Source organism: Macrobrachium rosenbergii, chromosome 16, assembly GCF_040412425.1.
Source record: "Macrobrachium rosenbergii isolate ZJJX-2024 chromosome 16, ASM4041242v1, whole genome shotgun sequence".
Lineage (NCBI taxonomy): Eukaryota > Metazoa > Arthropoda > Malacostraca > Decapoda > Palaemonidae > Macrobrachium > Macrobrachium rosenbergii.
The window spans coordinates 9,530,191-9,535,897 of NC_089756.1; the positions used below are offsets into that span (position 1 = coordinate 9,530,191).

The window sequence follows — 5,707 nt, forward strand, 5'->3', positions numbered from 1 at the left end:
ACGCTACTGTCCATCATACCACTGTTAAGGTCCACAACTCTACCGCTGTCGTTCCCCCCCACTCCCTTGTCAACTTCCACAGAATCTCCACCTGCCTCGCCTTTCCCCCTCCCTGTCTCCTTTCCCACCCAACTTCCATGCAGACCTCCACTCAGGTTGTACCTGCAAGTCTCTCTCTTCCTATCCCTCCTCCTCACCTTTAGAGTTCCCCTCTACAGATGACTCACCCGTTATTCCTGATGTTCACCTGTCCTGACTTCATACTTAAGCCAGTCCATCCCCATCTAACAACCCTACCTCAACCATACTGACTATAATACCACATCATATATCTCATTTCCTTTAATTTCTGTAGTCCAGTGGAACATCTGATGATTCTGATCCCACAGACACGATCCCAGATATCTCCTCTCACAATATGAACCTAAAGTAATATGCCTTCAAGAAACTTTCCTTACCCAACCACATAACCTATTCTCAATCACCATTTGCATTATTCTCCTCATTCCATTTCTGCTTCTTCCATTTTTATTAATTACAACAACCTTTCCTTGTACTACTATATAAGTCTTCTTGCAATGATGGATTACTATAGTATCATTCTTCCTTTCTCCCTCTTACCTTCTTGACTTCACTGCCTTTCAAGACCTTTCCCAATTACTATCCCCTTTTCTTGTGATAGGTGACTTCAATTGCTACCGCACATTATGGACACGCCCTTGAACAGTTTTTGATATCTAATAACCTTTCTATTTTAAACTCAGAACACCCGACACATTTTGATGCAAAAACACATTCCTTCTCTTGTCTAGATCTATCACAATGCTCTCCTGCTCTCCAACTAGACTTTCATTGGTCAGTACTGTATTAGACCACTTCATAACTAGTGACCACTTCCCTACCCTTCTTTCACCTACTTCCTACATCTCATTTCCTAATCCTTCATGCTGGCAGATTGATAAAGCTGACTGGAGCTGTTTTACCACACTTTCAGACATGTCTCTGCCTCCTGCATCCTTTTCATCAACCCTTGACATGCTTACATACTTCATCATCACTGTTTTAAGTGCTGCGTTCACAGCCATCCCATGGACCACCCGACCTTTCACATCAGTGTATACCCTGGTGGAACAAAACTGCACCAGAGCTCTACGCATAAAACTCACTGCTTGGCGTAGCTTCAAACAAAAAAGAAACTCTCCTGGACACCTCACTGCCTTTATAATTTTCAAAAGAGCCACGGCCTTATTAAAATACATAATACATGCTTCACAAATCGCAAGTTGGAAATGCTGTACCTCCTCATTAACTTCTTCCTCCCCTACTTCAGCTGTCTGGAGATGTATACATAAAATATCAGGAAAAGACCCACCTCATAAAGCCCCAGTACTAAACATAAATAACAATTTTATTGCTGACACAACAGAAATAGCCAACACACTAGGCCAGTATTTTAGTCACATTAGTATAGGAGTTCCCCTCCGAGTTCACAAACATAAAGCTTTTGAAAACAGAAAAGAACCCAATCATCTTTACATTACCTTCCATGGAACCATACAATATTCCATTTTCCATCGCAGAACTCATCTTGGCACTCAAATCTTGTCAGAACACATGTGAAGGCCCTGACGGTATCCGCAACCAAATGCTCTGACACCTTTCGTCAAATTCCATAACCTTTCTCCTATCATTATTGAATAGCATATGGACAAAATGCAAATTTCCCCAGCAGTGGCACAAAACCCTCATCCTCCCCTTCCTAAAACCAAATAAATCAGGAAAAGCACCGCAAGACTATCGACCTATTTCTGTAATCAGTTGCTTCTGTAAATTACTAGAAAGATTAATAAATTTTTGCCTAATGTGGCATTTAGAATCAAAACAACTTTCTTCATCTCATTTGGGTACAAACGAGGCAAGAGCACAGCGAACATTCTTACACACGTAGAATCTTACATCCAAACAGCCATTGCTTCTAAACAACCAGTCCTTGCAGTTTTCTTTGACTTAGAAAAAGCATACAATACCACCTGGAAATACCACATCTTACATCAACTACTTCAGTTTGATATAAAAGGCAATACTGTATGGGCATTTTCATCCAATCTTTTCTTAACAATCAAACCTTCCCATTTCTTTACCCTTCACTCAATATGAAGAAGTTCCCCAAGGCTGCATTCTTAGCTCTACCCTATATCTTATAGCGTATAATGGTGTTCTAGCATCCCTGATAGCAGGAGTTAGGTCTGCCCTTTATATTGATGATCTTGCAATTTATGCTGCTGATTCCTCAATCCCTAAGCACCTCTCACGTATACAGTCTGCCTTTCTAGCTGTCTCTTCATGGGCTACTAGACATGGATTCTGTTTTTCCACCAATAAAACTTTTTCCATTCTTTTCTCTCGCTCCCCAGCAGCATCTCCATCGCCACTTTTGCTTTACAGTTCACCCATACAGTACTGTACTAGTGGTAAATTCCTTGGTTTAGGTAATTTTTTATTCCTGCCTTACCTGGAAGGAACACATGCAACCATTTACAAAAACTGCTCTCCAACATCTTCACCTCCTTCAAATTTTATCCCATATTACCTGGTACACCACTTAGGAATAAGATTAGCCCTTGGGGCCTTCTGTTCATCACCAGTAGAAAGCCTCTATACTTAATCAGGAATAACATCACTCACCTGCCGACATGCCCTCCTCGCATAGATATTATGCCAGATTCCACCAATTCTCTACCCTGAAGCTAACTACAGTGAACTCCCCTATTTGGGGGGGATGCATACCACACACACACACACACACACGTGCGAATAGCTAAAATCCGCGAATACTTAAACCCCCTCTAAAAACACTTAGAAATGCCCATTTTGAGAGTTTAGACACAAGAAAAACCCTGTAAAAATGCTTATACCTGAGTATTTTAATAGTTTTATCACAAAAAGTGCATTTATTCATGAAAATTATATGAAATTACAGTAATTAGTGAATATTTCTCAGTGAAAAATACCGCGAATGGGCGAATTTTCCGTGAATAATGGCTAGATATGTTCCACAGAGAAACCCGCAAATGCGTGAGTCCGCGAATCATGAGAACGCAAATACGGGGGGTTTACTGTATACTTGAACCCCTCCTTGCCAAATTTACTAACAATCCCAACCAACCCCGCCCTTTCTCTATCCATATGGAAACCCTTCTTTCTCACTCTTCATCACCACAATTGGAAATCCTTCCTTTCTACATCCACACTTTCCCACTTTGGCTAATCCCCACTCCCTCAGTCTGTCCATCTATACTACACAATTTATCAAAGCTTAATACCCCTTCTTCTATTCTATGTTCCCATTTCTTAGAGCATATTTTGACACATGACACATGCATCCCAATCTACACAGATGGCTTCAGTTCCCCTAAAGGCTGGGGCTGCTGTCCTTTTCCCCACCAAACATCTCCAATTACTGTTACCACCTGTGGCAAGCATACTTACATCAGGACTATATGCCATTTTGTTTGCACTAAAACAGCTTCTCATCTACCCCTCACCATCCTTCATTATTTTCACAGACTCTGCTAATTCTTTATCTCTCATCCAATCTGTTGACTGCATCCATCCCATAGTGTGTGAAGTTCAAGAATGGTTCTTTTGTATTTTAATCCGGAAAAAACTAGTCTGCATCTGCTGGACCCCGAGCCATATGGGCATCCCAGGCAACAGTGAGCAAGTGGATTCTTTGGCTCGCTCTGCAACTTTGTCAGGGTGCCCACATTTCAAAACCATACCATATTCAGATTACTTCCCATTCTTCCGTAACTACTTAGTAAATTGCTGGCAGTCTTTCTGGTCCAGTAATTCAATTAGCAAGCTCCTCACAATTAAACCTACCATACTACCATGGTTAAACCCATGCCACAAGAATAGACGATGGGAAACAGCTCTTGCCTGACTGCGAATTGGCTATTCAAACCTCATAATCCTTTGGCGTTTAGAATCTAAACAACAACTTTCTTCATCTCAATTTGGCTACAGATGAGGCAAGAGCACAGTGAACCTTCTTGCACACATAGAATCTTACGTCCAAAAATTGCTTCTAAACAACCAGTCCTTGCAGTTTTCTCTGCATTAGTAAAAGCATACAATATCACCTGGAAATATCACATCTTACGTCAGCTACTTCAATTTGATATAAAAGGTAATACTGTATGAGCATTTTCATCCAGTCTTTTCTTAACAACCAAACCTTCCATGTATGCATAAACTCTTCCATTTCTTTAACCTTCACTCAATATAAAGGAGTTCCCCAAGGCTGCAGTCTTAGCTTTACCCTATTTCTCATAGCAATTAATGGTATTATAGCATCCCTGCTAGTGTGAGTTAGGTCTTCCCTTTATGTCAGTGATCTCACAATATATGCTGCCGATTCCTCAATCCCTAATCTCCACTCACATATACAGTCTGCTGTTCTAGCTGCCTCTTCATGGGCTGCACCACTTAGAAATAAGATTGGCCCTTGGGGCCTTCTGTTCATCACCAGTAGCAAGCCTCTGTACTAAATCAGGAATAACATCTTATCAAAACTTAATACCCCTTCCTTTATTCAACGTTCTCATTTCCTAGAGCACATTTTGACACATGACACTTGCACCCAAATCTACAGATGACTTCAAGTCCCCTAAAGGCTGGGGCTGCTGTCCTTTGCCCCACCAAACATCTCCAATTACTATTACCATATGTGGCAGGCATACTTACATGAGAACTATATGCCATTTTGTTTGCACTAAAACAACTAATCTACCCCTCATCATCCTTCATTATTTTCACAGACTTTGCTAATTCTTTATCCCTCATCCAATCTGTTGACTGCCTCCATCCTTTAGTCCATGAAATTCAAGATTGGCTCTTTCTGGAAAAAACTAGTCTGCTTCTGCTGGACCCTGATCCATGTGGGCATCCCAGACAGTGAACAAGTGGATTCTTTGGCTTGCTCTGCAGCTTTGTCAGGATGCCCTGATTTCAAAACCATCCCACATTCAGATTACTTCCCATTCTTCTGTAACTACGTAGTAAATTGCTGGCAGTCTTTCTGGTCCAGTATCTCAAATAACAAGCTCCGTACAATTAAACCTACCACACTACCATGGTTAAACCCATGCCACAAGAGTAGATGATGGGAAACAGCTCTTGCCCGACTACAAATTGGCCATTCAGACCTCACACACCCCCACCTGATGAATGGGTCCCCTCCAACCTTGTGTAACTTGCCATATCCATCTTTCCATATCCCATATAATCCTTTCCTGCCCCCAGCACAGTCGCACGCAACAGAGCCTTTACCAGCCTAACCATACTTCTCTGTCCACCTCGCCTTCTCACTGAGACAGAACACTTCTCCATGTGTAATCTGCTTCCTTCAACAAATATATGTTCTTCATTTAATATAACCTACCAACTAATAATTCTGACCATATGGTCTCTAAGGCTTGGCACTTGATTGATATTAATTCAATTCAATTGTGATTAAACACTGAAGAAAGCTTTACTGTTCTCATATGGTGGTAAAAGAACAAATTAACATCATGGTTGCTTATACAGTATTATCATAATTTTATTTTTATCTTTACAACTATTCAGGAGCATTTTTCCTTTTGTTTAGAAAATATCGTACTATACTTTTGTAATCATATTTTTTTAAATTGTTATCCAACAG

The 5,707-nt window shown here is 40.8% G+C and overlaps 1 protein-coding gene across 2 annotated transcripts in view; it reads left to right on the forward strand.

Annotated features, from left to right (window-relative positions):
• Nucleotides 1-5,707, forward strand: part of LOC136847074 (uncharacterized) — a 121,454-nt gene that overhangs the window by 112,608 nt on the left and 3,139 nt on the right. The gene's annotated exons all lie outside the window — the stretch shown is intronic.